This window comes from Myotis daubentonii, chromosome X (genome assembly GCF_963259705.1).
Source record: "Myotis daubentonii chromosome X, mMyoDau2.1, whole genome shotgun sequence".
In the NCBI taxonomy this organism is placed as follows: Eukaryota; Metazoa; Chordata; class Mammalia; order Chiroptera; family Vespertilionidae; genus Myotis; species Myotis daubentonii.
Window position 1 is genome coordinate 23,956,341 of NC_081861.1, and position 16,236 is coordinate 23,972,576.

A 16,236-nucleotide genomic window follows, 5' to 3' on the forward strand; every position below is an offset into this window, starting at 1 on the left:
TTTTCACAAAGGGAAAAATAGAGTTATAGATTTTTAAATCACACTGTATTGTCATTTTCCTCTTTAATGTCTCTATATCCCAGAATTGATCTCTCTTGTTCATCATCAGCAGAGTGACTGCCACATAGTAGATGCTTTAGAAATATTGTGGATGAATGAATAAACAATTGAACTTAAATCAACCTCAGCATCACTGCCAATGGAGTCATGCTGTCCAGCAAATACACAACTCAAGTTCCAATTTCTGTTCTTATGTTTGGTCCCTGGGACACAATCAGAACATGACTAGGCAGCACTTACCAGAGCAGTTGGTTTTGTGGAACTTGACAAAATGAACCAGCCAAATGACTGGACTGGTTTAATTGGTGTATTGTTTCTACTCAGTTGCCTAGTTTTTTGTCTGAATTGAAAAAAAAAATAAATTTAAAAAACATGTTGGTGTCTGATGAAATTGCATCTCTGTCCTGAGCTGTGACCATCAGCATGAACCTGAGAGAGTGAACAGTGGGGTAAGAGGCTGTGTCTATAACTAATACTTTTAGTCACCTCAGTGCTGGGGGTGGAAAACAGCCAGATCAGTTGTTAGATATTATGAATTCAAAATGCCTAACTGATTGACTCAATTTTTCACTACTTATATAATCAAGGCTCTTGTATAATCAGCACCCTCTCTCTATATAAGGTATCAGGCTTTTTGTCTCCCTTAAATGTCCCCTTTTAAAGACTACAAGTATATTAGATATCTGAAGTTATTCCTGTTTGGAGATTTTCCCATCTAAGCCTCTCCAACCATTCTCTGCACCTCTCCCTATGTTGGCATATGTATAACCCCCAAAGATTTTCTTTCTAATCAGGGCTGAAATCCATGTTCATTTTTTTAGTAACCAAACATGGGGCTGTCTGTAGTAGCAAATGATGTTTTTTCCCAGTCAGTCGTGATTTGATGAACTGAAGGTTTCTATAGATTTTCCCAAGTGCCAACTGCTTAAGCTAAATAACAACATCGAATGAAATCACATCCCAAACAAAGGTACATCAGGAGGAGGAACAAGATGATTCTAATGTCATGAAGGCTGCCTCATCTGAGGAGGACATAGGTGAGGCAGAGTTTTCATATTGCACAAGCCATTACTAACACAAAGTAAAACAGGAGAAAACAAACGAAGACCTGAGATGACACCTGAGATGAAAAAGAAATTTAAATTGCATATGGATTTGTTATCATTTCTAATCATTCACTACAGGTAGAAGCTATATTTTTGCCATTTTCCTGTTTGGTATATAATCTTCTATAACAAACATGAATTTTTAAACAGTACTTTTGGGTCTAATAGAATATTTCTCTTAGTTAAAAGTATAATAGCTGTGCCCCGGGGTAGCATGACTCTGTCCTGTCTTTCCCAATGATTGAAGAAAATGGTTTTATACCATCAGCGTTTACTTCCAGTTATAATAGAATTCTGTTCATCACCAGCAGCCCAAAATTATAAAGAGTAAAACATTTAATGGATTTGCTTTCATTAAAGGATGTGTACCTTCTAGTGCTGAGGAAGAGAAAGATATGACTCACAGTTTGAATGGTCCTAGAATAACCTTAACAGCAGCTTGTTAACAATCAAACTGAGGAGTATTACACTGTTTCAGAAGTTGGGAAGAAATTTATTTTATTTACTAGTATTCTTGCCATTATACTTTTTGACGCTATTATATAATCCACCCATCAGAAAGCTTTATCTCAGCTGGAAAACATGAATTCTTATTTTGTTTTCTGAAACCCCAATTCTTTTTTTTTTTTTTTTGATTTTTTACAGAGAGGAAGAGAGAGGGATAGAGAGTTAGAAACACTGATGAGAGAGAAATGCCGATCAGCTGCCTCCTGCACGCCCCCTACTGGGGATCACACCTGCAACCAAAGTACATGCCCTTGACTGGAATCAAACCTGGGGGCCCTTCAGTCTGTGGGCTTATGCCATATCCACTGAGCCAAACAGGTTAGGGCTGAAACCCCAGTTCTTTACTAAATTCTAAGTACCTTTAAAAAATTGAAATGCTCATGGTTGACATTTATTCTTATAGGCAAAATACATAGCTACATTCATATATTAGAAGTGTATGTTCAAAATGCATACCTTGTTAATATCATAATAAAAAATGAGAATTTTTTTCTCATTAGTTTGGCTTCAACTTGCACATCAGGTTTCATGTTTACTGTCTATCAAAAATTACACTCTTGTGCCACATATCCAAAGAGAGAATGACACCATCAACAAGATACTTGAATTGTTTTCTTCACCATTGGTCATTATGATTCAAAATGCCACTGAAGTTTCTGGGAGATGTATTACTCATTTTTAGTTAATTAATAGGTATAAATATGCTTGAGCCAAAATTTATAAGGAGGGCAAGTTCTGATATTCTTACAAGTAAAGGACCTGGATTTAAAAAAAAAAGTATGGAGAAAAGGTCATCAAATGATTTATTTTCTACTGATTGACTCTAGTATTTTTTATTCCTCTCATTTTTGATGGTATAATTAAGACAACATAAGGTGATTCAAAAATAATTGAACACTTTCACAAGTGTTTATTCACTAACTAGATTCAATATAAAATTGTAGAATGTAACAAGTTGTAGAGTTACTCTTCCAAGTGTCCAGTAGCCATTGGAGAAATACAAGTTTAGACTACATGTTCATATATAACCTGATTCCTGAAAAATAAACATTTGAGAGTGTTCTATTATTTTTGATGACTCCATAATTATTTATTGTGGAAAGTTTGTATGGATACCCTTCAATTAAAATATAGGTTGCAAAGCCATAAAAATGATTTTAAGTTCTTATAAAAACTTTCCTAAATTATCCATCAACAGATGGGTATTATGTTTAATACATAGTTTCCTTCCATATTTTCAAAACAAATTTGATATCATTAAGATCAACTCCTGAACTTCTACAAGATAGCTAGGAATACAAATAAAAGGGTGGACAAAAGTAGGTTAATAACAATCCTATATAATAAAGAGGTAGTATGCAAATTGATCATCACTCCACCACAAAGATGGCAGCGCCCACAGCAGAGGTGGGGGGGCGGGGTTTTCCCCGCAACACCCCCCCACCATGGGGCTTGACAGGGAACCTCAGGCCACACACCCCTGCCCCGGCACCAGGCTGGGGGACCTGAAGCTGAGCCCTTTGCCCCATTGGGCTTGACGGGGAATCTCAGACTGCACCATTGGCCCGGCGGGGCTTGATGGGGGACCTCAAGGTGTGCCCCCCACCCCAGCACCGGGCCAGGAGACCTCAGGCCATGCCCCCTGCCCAGAAGGACTTGACTGGTACCTCAAGGTGTGCCCCCTGCCCTGGCCTGGGCCACGGTACCTCAGGCTGTGCACCCTGCCCTGACGCTGGACTGGGGGACCTGAGGCTGCACTACCCACCTGGCAGGGCTTGACGAGGGACCTCAGGCCATGACCCTTGGCCTGGGGCAGGGGACCTCAAGGCGCACCCCCCAGGCTGGGCCAGGGGAATTCAGGCCACATACCCTCCCTCTGAGCCTGGCCTAGGGACCTGAGGGTACACTGGGGGATCTGAGGCTGTGCCCCCCGCCTGGCAATGCACAGGGGACCTGAGGCTGCATCCCCCACCCGGCAGGGCTTGAAAAGTGTGGGGATGGCCGGGTCTGGATATTTCCCAATGGGGGTGCGTCTGGGTCTCATGCAATTTTGAGATTCCGCGGGTGTGCAGAGACTTGACTCTGGGTCCCACAGTGTGCCCCAGACTCTGACAGGAGGAAGATTTTCATATACATTTTACTAATTTTCTTTCATCTCTGACACTTCTATTATAGAGAAAGGGCAAATAGCAATATTAAAATATTTCCTGTAGGAGGAGACAACTGAGATGGCGGCATAAGTAAACACCTGAACTTGCTGCCGCGCACAGCCACATTAAAACTACAACTAAAAGACAAAACAAATATCATCCAGAACCATGAGAAGGTTGGCTGAGTGAAAATTCTACAACTAGAAGGAAAGAGAAAAGGGCATTGAATCCAGTAGGAGGTGCAGAGGTGTGGAAGTGTGGAGGTACGGAGGTGCGTGCGAAAGGGGCTGGCAGCTGGATACACTGTTGTCTTTTTCAATCAGGAAGGAGATACAAGCTCCTGGCTGCTCTGAACTCCAGTTCCGGGTGAGAATTTGGGGACCCAGATTCATATGGAGAGAAACTGGACTGTCTGGCATCAGGCTGGAACGTGAGGGCAGCTTTCTTGTGCTTGCAGCGGTCATTGTTCCTGCACGGGGCTGCAGGACACAGACCCCAGGACCTCTCCAAGGCAGAGCAGACTGGCAGCCATTGCGGTTTGCTCTGCCCTGGTGATTCCCTGAGACCCTGCCCCACCCAATTTACAACCCTACCCAAGCTGTGTGCAGAGGCTTTTGCGTACTAATGGCCTGGCCTTTCTCCACCTAAAAACCTGGGCAGACTCAGTGTGCGCCAAAGCCCCACTGAAGCAAGTCCTGCCCCATAAGGGTGTCTCCAGCACAGAAGTTCTCCCATTGTAGACACAACTGGTCCTCACAGCCAATTGGCCTGGAGGTCAATTCCTCCCAGTGATACCAATAGCAATCAAGTCTTAACAACAACAAGACTGTGCACACAGCCCACAAAGGGGTGCACCAATAGTGTCCACCTCAGGTAATTGGGGAGGCTGAGCCACTGGGCCCTATAGGACACCTAGCACACAAAGCCACTCTATCAACACAGGGAATCAGTCAAAATGCAGAGACAAAGAAACAGGTCACAAATGAAAGAAATGGGGGAAAGCAAAATACTGGATATAGAGTTCAAAACCTTGGTTATAAGGGTTACTCAAGAATCTCCTAGAAACCTCTGAGAAATACAGTGAGACCCTCAAGGATATGAAAAAGGACCAATTAGAAATTAAGCATACACTGACAGAAATAAAGAATAATATACAGAGGTCCACCAGCAGACTAGAGGATCCCAAGAATCAAGTTAAAGATTTGAAATACGAAGAAGCAAAAAACACCCAACTGGAAAAGCAAAAAGCAAAAAGAATAAAAAAATATGAAGATAGTGTAAGGAGCCTCTGGGACAACTTCAAGCGTACCAACATCCAAATTATAGGAGTGTCAGAAGAAGAGAGAGACCAAGATATTGAAAACCTATTTGAAGAAATAATGACAGAAAACTTCCCCTACCTGATGAAAGAAATAGACTTACAAGTCCAGGAAGCACAGAGAACCCCAAACAAAAGGAATCCAAAGAGGACCACACCAAGACACATCATAATTAAAATGCCAAGGGCAAAAGACAAAGAGAGAATATTAAAAGCAGCAAGATAAAAACAGTTAGTTACCTATAAGGGAGTACCCATACGATTGTCAGCTGAATTCTCAACAGAAACTATGCAGGCCAGAAGGGAGTGGCAAGAAATATGCAAAGTGATGAATAGCAAGAACCTATAACCAAGATTCCTCTACCCAGCAAAGCTATCATTTAGAATTTTAGGTCAGATAAAGAGCTTCACAGACAAGAAAAAGCTAAAGGAGTTCATCACCACCAAACCAGTATTGTATAAAATGCTGAAGGGTATTCTTTAAGAAGAGGAAGAAGAAGAAAAAGGTAAAGATAAAAATTATGAACAACAAAGTGACAACAAATACATATCTATCAACAAGTGAATCTAAAAATCAAGTGAATAAAAAATCTGATGAACAGAATAAACTGGTGAATAGAATAGAATCAGGGGCATAGAAAGGGAGTGGACTGACAATTCTCGGGGGAAAATGGGTGTGGGGGGTGCAGGAAGAGACTGGACAAAAATCGTACACCTATGGGCGAGGACAGTGGGGGGGGGGGGTAAAGGCAGGTGGTTGGGTGGGAACCGGGTGGAGGGGAGCTGTGGGGGAGAAAAGAGTAACAACTGTAATAATCTGAACAATAAAGATTTGTTTAAAATAAATAAACAAACAAATAAATAAATAAATGGCACATGAAACTACCAAAAGGAAAAAATAAAAATATTTTCTCTAATAATAAAGACCATTATAAACTGATGAATAAAAATAGATACAGAGGCAGAGCAGCTTTGAACAGACTGTCAAACTACAGTGGGAAGCCTGGGGAGGGTTTGGGTGCGGGGGGGAGTAAGAGTTCAACCGAAGGACTTGTATGCATGCATATAAGCATAACCAATGGACACAAGACACTGGGTGGTAGGGGAGGCCGGGGGAATGTCAAGGGGGTGGGGGAAAGGGAGACATATGTAATACTCTTTGTAATACTTTAAGCAATAAAACAAAATTTAAAAAAAATAAAAAACAAATAGAAAAATATTTTTTCTAATTAACCCCATTTTAATGTGCACGAATTTTGTGCACCGGGTCACTAGTCTATAATACTAAAAGCATAATGTGGTAATTAGACTGGATATCCTTTTGGAGGAAGCCAGTGCTGCGAGGGAAGCCCAGGTCCCGAGTACCTGCTGGCGGCCTGAGGGAAGCCGGTGCTGGCAGCCAGGGTAAGGAAGGCCTACTCTTGCATGAATTTTGTGCATTGGGCCTCTAGTAATAAATAATACAATAGTTAAATAGTACATGGGTAAACTCTGTTTAACTTACAACTGTAAATCTACTTTTGCCTTCTGTATGTACATGAAACAAAGAGGTCCAATTACTCCAGTGTGATATTTAAAATCAATAGATAGATGATATAGGATAGATAGATAGATGATAGATAGATGATGATAGATAGATAGATAGATAGATAGATAGATAGATAGATAGATAAATGCAGGACTAAGAACTAGACATATAAGAGTGGATTAAATACAGGTTGTCAAAGTGTCTCTGAAAATGATCCTGACTGGGTCTATACATGCTTACCAAATTGGCTGTTTTAACTAAATTGACCAGTCAATTTAATGAAACAGCCATTTAACTCCTTCCCACTGCAAACTGACCAAAACCACCTGTTAAGGAACATGTGGGTAGTTTTATTTTTCTTCTCTTTCCAAAAGTCAATTTCTTCCATTGCTCTATTCACTTGTCTCCTCTGAGCAGCCCTTTACTGATCCATTTGTTTTCTCAATTGTGGTTGGAGTTAGGAAATAACTATTTGTTCCCCAGGACACACATTTTCCTGGGATTGAGCGAGTTATAGTAATCAATTGAGCTGATGGCTACACTGAGCAGAACTATTTGAAGGCCCTTGAGGAGCTGGTTAAACTCCTGAGTGCTCCAAGAATTCTGCATCAGTCTACTCTTTAATAGCTTGCACTATGCTTCTGAGATAGCATTGTGAAATACTAATTCAGCTACAGTTTCTCCTGGGGCTAGCCAATAAGCTGAGCAGGTCAGGCCAACTCACGATTCTTCAAGAACTAGCCACCAATGGAAAGACACAATAGTTTACTGTTCTGGCTGAATGCTTAAGTTTAAAAATATGTGGTGAGAAAGGAAATACAATTGTGCAATTTTTAATTGAGATGTGATAATTTAGTGTTAATCCTACTACACTTCTCTATAGGAAACAATGCATCCATGACAATCCTCAAGAGAGCATGCAAGAGTATAGGAGAATCTCTTGCTTTTTTTCCTGGGCATGAGATACCCATTATCTTCCACAAGATGGCAGGCAGTTTACATTTTACTGTTGGTGATCAACAGGAAATCGCTCCACTCTCAAATGACAGTAACCCCAGGTAGCTAGAGTGACATTTGCTTTACATTATGATACACACTAATTAATCATTAGTGATCCCAGAAGTAAGTCTGCTAAAAATGCTTTGCTACAGCTTCTCACAGCATGGGCTTTCAATATTGATACTATTACATGCACATATGTTCAGCCAATACATGCTATTCTTGTTCAAGGCTTTAAGTTTTTAGGGTGTTCTAATTAACATTGCCTAGATCAATACTCACATCTTATTTGGAAGGGGAAATGATGAAGCTAGTAAAATAAATACAGAAAGAAAAAAGCTGTAAACAAAACTTGAAAAAGCTAAAGGCAACTTTGGAGTTTTCAGTTGGAGGCATCTTTGTCCTCTAGCATTTGTTGACATCTTTAACTTTTTCCCAGGCCACACCATTGCACACTTAACTTGTGTCCTATGGTCTCAAAACAGATCACCTCCTGAAGGAATTTAATCTGTTCTACCAAGTAACTGGAAATATTTACATTGCCTTCCAACATGATTCCATTCAATAACAAGAAGACTCATTATTATAAGCAACTCCACCAGGCCTCAGCCACAAACCCATTTGCAGACAATGATCACCAATGTTCATCCACCCAAATAGTGGTAGAAACTCAAGCAGTTAAGTTTACACCTAGCTTGTTACAATTAAAATTGGTTAGTTCTCCACTTAGGTCAGCTCCACCCATACCTAAGCCTTGTTAACAAATCTTCTGAAAAGTTTCTTTTACTTCTTCACTAAACTTTATCTTTCCTCTTATAATGACACTTCCTGCAGTGCTTTTTAAATTTCAATCTGGAAATTTTGATAAAATGCAGCTTCTGATTCAGTAGGTATGGGGTAGGAACTGAGATTCTGCATTTCTAGCGAGCTCCCAGGTGATTCCTAGATGCTGCTGGCCCACAGGCCACACTTGAATTAGTCAAGCTTTATAGTTTTTTTCATTCATTCAAACTATATATTACTAATAAGAGTTTCCACACTGTATCTTCCAGACTTTCTTTCATAAATAATTCCTCATCATCATCTAGCTGATAAACCCGCGTCATAATCATCCCCAGATCTCTCTGCCAAGCACTCCATTGTGTTCATTGAACATTCTGGAGCCCAGATCATCATCTTTTTTTCCATCATAGTCCCTCTTGTCTTTTTTGAAAAATTTCAACCTTCATGTGGATGACTCATTCATGACTCTGGCTTTCAGATCCTTTAGTTCAATAACCTTCATCCACTTTTTACTTTAGCTACCAACTCAGTGGCCACACCATTACTTTGTTATCACCTGAAATTGTCCTAACCTTGAAATAGTAAGACTTAAAATATCCCTCTTACTTTAGTTTCTAATAGACTTCCAGCTATGCTGTCACTCCCACTAAACATCCTCTCCCACCCCATTGGACTTTCCACTCACTGGATACCTTCTTATTCTTTTCCAGACATCCTAACATCGCTAACATCCTAACATTCTCTCCTAACATCACTTGCTTTCACCTCTATTTCTATTAATGTTAGGAAACTAGAGTCAACCATTTCTACACTCAACAATAAACTATTTCCCCTAATTTCATCCTCTTCTGAGATTACTATTCTAAACTCAATTCCGGATGCGCTCATACTATTGTTTTAATCTCCCCCACCTATAAAGATCCTAGCGAACACACACATGCAACTCATCATGCCGATTCCATTACACACTCATATACACAGCCTCTGGCCCACAACACTGCTGGATGAATCTTTTTATTTATTTTTCTTATCCTTTTTATGCTTTTCAAACAGTCAAATTATAAAATAGTAACATCTTCAGTTCCCATTCCCTTCCACTATAAACTTTCTATATCTTCACTCAACTTTTCTTTTCCTTGTCTCCTATTATTTTTGCTTGTTCTTCCAAAGTAAACACCAACACTTTTATTAGTTTTAAAATCTAAATTCCTGTTTTGCTCTTAATTCTACTTCATGCATTCATTTCCCGTTCTCTCTCCTTTCCCTTTGGGTCCTTTCTTTCAGACAGCAGACACTCTCAAGTTTTTGCACTAATCTCCTCAAACAAAAATGCTCTCCATAATTTTATTTCTTGTAAGCTTGTGGTACAAGCCTAACTCCACCTTTTTATTAAATAAACTTTAAAGGAGTTGCCATTATTCATCATCTTTACTTTTTTCTCAGTATCCTAAAGGGTCTGCCCTTGGTCCTCCTTGCTTCTCCCCTTGTATTCCTCTCTTTTGGGGCATTCCCCACAATATCATTTGTTTTCTTTCCCATAGCACTTATGTTCTGACTTATGAGAAATTTACTTATTATGTTCATTATGCCCACTTCACTTCACCCCTGTTAGAATGTCAGATCCATGAAAGAAGGAGATTTTGTCTGTTTGTTCACTGATACACACCAAGCATCTGGAATAGTACCTAGAACAGTGCCTGGAACAGTTCATGCTCAATAACTTTATTGAATAATAACAGCCATATCTAGATTCCTAAACCTAACCTCTCTCTTGATTATACATCTCCATATGATTATCTTACTAACACCTTAAGATTAATATGGCCCAAACTGAAGCCATTTCCACTTCCTGCAACAAACTTGCTCTTCCAGCAGTGGTTCTTTTCATCACATTGCAAGCCCAAATGTTTGAAGTTAATTTGACTCCATTATCTTTTTTTTTACCACACAGAGCCAATTGGTCATCAAGTCCTGTGAATTCTAACCTCTCCAATAGCTTGCATTGCCCATGCCCTCTCTTCAATCATCCTCACATCCCATTTCTTCCCTTACCTGAAATCTTAAAATTACCTCCTAAAATTATTCTTTTACCACTATTTGCTCAGCACTATCTATCCTACACAATATTGTCTGACTTATTTGCCTAAGAAAATAAATCTGATAGCATCACCTCTCTCTTGAAAAGTCTACAAAGATTGCCCTTTCAACAAGTTTAAGTCTGAAATCCTTGGCCTGAACTTAAAGTTTCTCTATCATCTGCCTTCAAATCTCCTTTTGCTGTTTCATATTCATTATATTTTTCACAGTTTCTATGCTCTAAATATTTCTTATCTGAATCATATTTCCAATGAACATAAGATTCTAAGAGAATACAGATGAGAAAAAAAATGGTTACTTGTTTAAAGACAAAATGACAAGACACTAGACAAAAAGAGTGGGTTAAAATGATCGTTTAATGAAAAATTGAGATCTGAAAAATCACTCAAGACAAAACTCTGATAAAAAGTTTCTCCTCTTGAGTGCCTAGATGGCATTTCCAAAATAGATCTACGAAACACATGCATCAGAATCCTCTGGAGGGGGCATCTGCAGTGAGTGCACACCAGAGAGACAGCCCACGCCATACCTCCTGGCCCATGTTCCCAGACCTCAAATCCCAGGCATCTGCAGCCAGTGCACAACAGAGACCTCCTTACTGTGTGTCCTCACCCTCGCACCTGGACCCAGCATCCTAGGATTCTGGGCTGACAGGGCTGCCATAGTGATACAGAGCTGCCTGGCTACCGCCCCAACCTCAGCCCCAGATCAGCACTGCAGTAGCCACTGGGAGCCACCCAGCAACTGCTCCATCCCTGGTGCCAGGTCAGTGCTGCCGGTGGAACCCAGAGCCATCTGGTGCATACCCCACCACAAGCCCCAGGACCATGCTACCAATGGGACCTAGTGCACACAGCCAAGGATCACAGGACCGTGCTGCAAATGTGCTGCCAAAGGGTCCTTGGGTGCCACCCTGCGGCAGGTGCCAGGGCCACACAGCAAACTGCATGCCAGAAAGTTCTGGGTCCTCCCAGGAAGTCACACACCAGAGTAACTGTGCAAGGACCCCTGCTGCCCCTGAACATCTGAAGCAGAGAAATTAGGGACAAGATATGTGGGGAAAAGGGGTACAACTCAGAGCAGAGGCAATAAAGGTGTAAGACTCAAAGCAGACCCAGCCTCCGGGCTGACAAGTCCTGGACCGCTGGACTACTAGGGGTTTCAACCAATTGGACCCCAAGTAAGGTACCTAGAGCCAGAAAGAGACAACAAAAATGGGGAAACAAAGAATGCTGGGGTCCAACCCCAGCAGGTCCAGGGGTCCCCAAAGGTGTGGACGGAGTCGGCGAAGAAGGAATGACACGGAGACAGCGTTCAGTTGATCAGCAGCCTAGCCAGGATCTCTAGCCAGGATCTCCAGCCAAGTTCTGGTCTGGATCTCCAGCGAAGTTCTGGTTAGGATCTCCAGCCAAGTTCTGGTTAGGATCTCCAGCCAAGTTCTGGTTAGGATCTCCAGCCAGGTTCTGTGTCCATGTTCTCTTGCTAGGTTCTCCAGGTTCTCCAGCCAGGTTCTGTAGCCATGTTCCCTCACTAGGTTCTCCAGCCAGGTTCTGTCCAGGTTCTCCAGCCAGGTTCAGTCACCAGGTTCTAGTCAGGTTCTCTTGCCAATTTCTGTAGTCAGGTTCAGTCCAGGATCTTTTGCCATGTTCTCTCGCTAGGTTCTGTCTCTAGGTTCTGAGGCCAGTTTCTGTCCAGGATCTTTTGCCATGTTCTCTCCAGCGAAGTTCTTCTGTCTCTAGAGAACGTTCTTTGTAGGTTCTGTGCCTAGGTTCTGTCTCTCTTGGTTCTGTGTTCTAAGTTCTGTCTCTTTCTGTCTTGTTACATCTGTATTTATACCAGTTGATTCAATCCTATCAATCTCTATTACAAAGGTTAGGGCGTTTCTTATCTCCATTCCAGGGAGTAAAGATTATATAGCTTAAGTATGATTGTTTGTAGTTAAAGTGATTAATTACCAGCCTGGCACTTAGTTAAAGGGTTTTATTCCCTCCCTAACTTCAGGGGAAAATCCCTACCTGGGGAAACAACCTTTCTCAGAGAGGAGACCTCGGTTAAAACACATAGTGCCAAGAAGGTGAGCAAACATTTTAAGAACAGTATGCCATATATGCCAGGTCCTTTGAAACAGCAAGGATGGACCGGCTCCCGGCAAAAGAAATAATCCCCAAAGGAAAGAAAAGGAGGAGTCACCAGAAAAGGAGCTCAACAAAATGGAAGCAAGCAATATAATTCAGAGTAGTGGTTGTAAAGATGTTCAACCATCTAGATGGGAAATTCACCAACATATGTAAGAATCAAAAGAAAATGAGGAATGATATAGCTGCAGTAAAGAACACAATGGAAGGTTTCAACATTAGATAAGAGGCAGAGGACCAAATCAGCAAGTTAGAAGACAGGGAAGAAAACACCTAAGTTGAACAGCAAATGGAAAAATGAAAATTAAAAAGTGGGAGGAGCCCTAACTGGGTTGGCTCAGTGGATAGAGCGTTGGCCTGGGGAATGAAGGGTCCCGGGTTCGATTCCAGTCAAGGGCATGTACCTTGTTTGTGGGCACATCCCCAGTAGGGGGTGTGCAGGAGGCAGCTGATTGACGTTTCTCTCTCATCAATGTTTCTAACTCTCTATCCCTCTCCCTTCCTCTCTGTAAAAAATCAATAAAATATATTTTTTTTAAAAAGTGGGAGGAGATTTTAAGGGAGCTTCAGGACAACATAAAACAAAGCAACATACACATAATAGGACTGCCAGAAGGACAAGAGGAGAAAGGATTAGAAAACCTATTTGAAGGAATAATGACAGAAAACTTCCCTGACTTGGAGAAGAAAAAAGTCACACAAGCACAGAGAGTTCCAAACAAGATGAATTCAAAAAGACCCATACCAACACACGATATAAATACAATGGCAAACATTAACAACAAATAAAGAATCTTAAGGGCTGCAAGAAAGAGACAGGTCCCTACAAGGGGATCTCCCATTAGAACATCAACTGATTTCTCAATAGAAACACATCAGGCTAGAAGTGAGTGGAATGAAGTATACAAAGTGATGCAAAGAAAGGGAATAAATCCAAGAATACTCTATCCAGCAAGGCTTTCATTCAAAATTGATGGTTAAATCAGGAGCTTCCATACAAAAAAGGCTAAGGGAGTTTATTACCACCAAGCCAGCAATGCAAGAAATGTTAAAGGGACTATTGTAAACAGAAGAATTAGAAAGGGCAGAAGGAAAACAGGAAAAAAGAATTAAAATGGCAACAAATCAGTACTTATCTATAATAATAAAAGCATAATATTCTAATTAGACTGGACAGCCAGATGACCTTCTGGACATCCTTCTGGATGAAGCTGCAGCAGCGAGAACTGAGGCAGAGGTGGTTAGAGGCGATCAGGCAAGCAGGCAAGTAGTTAGAGGCGATCAGGCAGGCAGGCAGAGTGGTTAGGGAAGATCAGGCAGGCAGGCAGAATGGTTAGGGGTGATCAGGCAGGCAGGCAGAGTGGTTAGGGGTGATCTATCAGGCAGGCAGAGTGGTTAGGGGTAATCAGGCAGGCAAGCAGTTCAGCTGTTAGGAGACAGCGGTCCCAGATTGTGAAAGGGATATCCCACTGCTGGTTTAGGCCCGATCCCACAGGAATCCCAACCAGCAGTTGGACATCCCCCAAGGGGGTCCCAGATTGCGAGAGGGTGAAGGCCAGGCTGAGGAGATCCCCCTCCAATGCACGAATTTCATGCAATGGCCCTCTAGTCAATAATCTTAAATATAAATGGATTAAATGCTAAAATCAAAAGACATAGGGTGGCTGAATGGATAAGAAAACATGACCCATATATATGCTGTCTACAAGAGACCCACCTCAAAACAAGAGACTCAGACTGAAAGTGAAGGGATGGAAAAATATTTTTCAGGCAAATAGAAATGAAAAAGAAAGGAGGGGTAGCAATACTTATATCTGACAAAATAGACCTCAAAGTAAAGGCCATAGCAATGATAAGGAAGGCTACTTCATAATACTAAAGGGATTCACACAAAAAGATAATATAACTCTGGTAAACATATATGAACCCAATACAGGAACACTAAAATACATTTTAAAAATTTCTGGAAGATATCAAGGGAGAGATCAACAGCAATACAATCATAGTAGGGGACATTAATACCCCATTGACATCACTGAATATATCTTCTAGACAAAAATAAATAAAAATCAAAGAAACTGCAAGCCTAAATGACTCACTAGATCAGATCAAATTAATTGACATCTTCAGAACATTTTACCCCAAAGCTAAGGAATATACATTCTTCTCAATTGCACATGGAATATTTTAAAAGATAGACCACATTTTAGGACACAGGCTAAGGCTCATCAAATTCGAGAAGATTGAAATCATACCAAGCATCTTCTCAGACCACAATGGCATAAAATTAGAAATCAACTACAATAAAAAACAATCAAACACTTGGAAGCTGAATAACATGCTGTTAAACAATGATTGGGTTACAAAGAGATCAATAAGAAATAAAAAGCATCCTGGAAACAAATGACAATGAAAACACAACAATCCAAAATCTATCGGACACAGTGAAAGCCATCTGGAGAGGGAAGTTCATAGCACTACAGGCCTACTTGAAGAAGAAGAAGAAGAAGAAGAAGAAGAAGAAGAAGAAGAAGAAGAAGAAGGAGGAGGAGGAGGAGGAGGAGGAGGAGGAGGAGGAGGAGGAGGAGGAGGAGGAGGAGGAGGAGAAGGGCCTATAAATTACCTTACACTACAACTTAAAGAATTATAAAGAACAACAAGAAAAGCCCAGAGTATGTAGAAAAAAGAAATAATAAAGATCAGAGAGTAAATAAACGATAGAGACAAAAAAAATTACAAAAGATCAATAGACCCAAGAACTGGTTCTTTGAAAGTGTAAACAAGATTAATGAACCTCTTGCCAGGGTGAACAAGAAACAAAGAGAGAGGACCCAAATAAACAAAATCAGAAATGAAAAATGTGAAGTAACAATCAACCCCACAGAAACACAAAGGATTTAAAAAAAAATACTACGAACAACTTTACTCCAACAAACTGAACAACTTAGATGAAAGAGACGTATTCCTAGAAAAATATAATCTTCCAAAACTCAATCAGGAAGAAACAGACAACTGAATTGGTTGATAACTACTGAGGAAATTAATGAAGCAATCAATAAACTACCAGCAAACAAAAGTCCTGGTTCAGAGGGCTTCACAGGAGAGTATTGCCAAATATTCAAAGAACTAAAACCTACATTCCTCAGACTATTCCAAAAAATTCAAGAGGAAGGCACACTTCCAAGCTCTTTCTATGAAGCCAGCATTACCCTAATCCCAAAACCAGATAAAGACACTACAAAAAAAGAGAATTACAGGCCAATATCCCTGATGAACATAGATGGCAAAATCCTCAACAAAATATTAGCAAATCACATGAAACAATACTTTTAAAAGATCATACACTATGACCAAGTGGGATGTATTCTAGGGATACAAGGCTGGTACAATATCCGCAAATCAATAAATGTGATATATCACATTAACTTAAAACAAAAAAATCACATGATCATATCAATTGATGCAGAAAAGCATTTGACAAAATCCAACACCTTTTCTTGATAAAAAACTCTCAGCAAACTGGGAATAGAGGGATCATACCTCAATATAATAA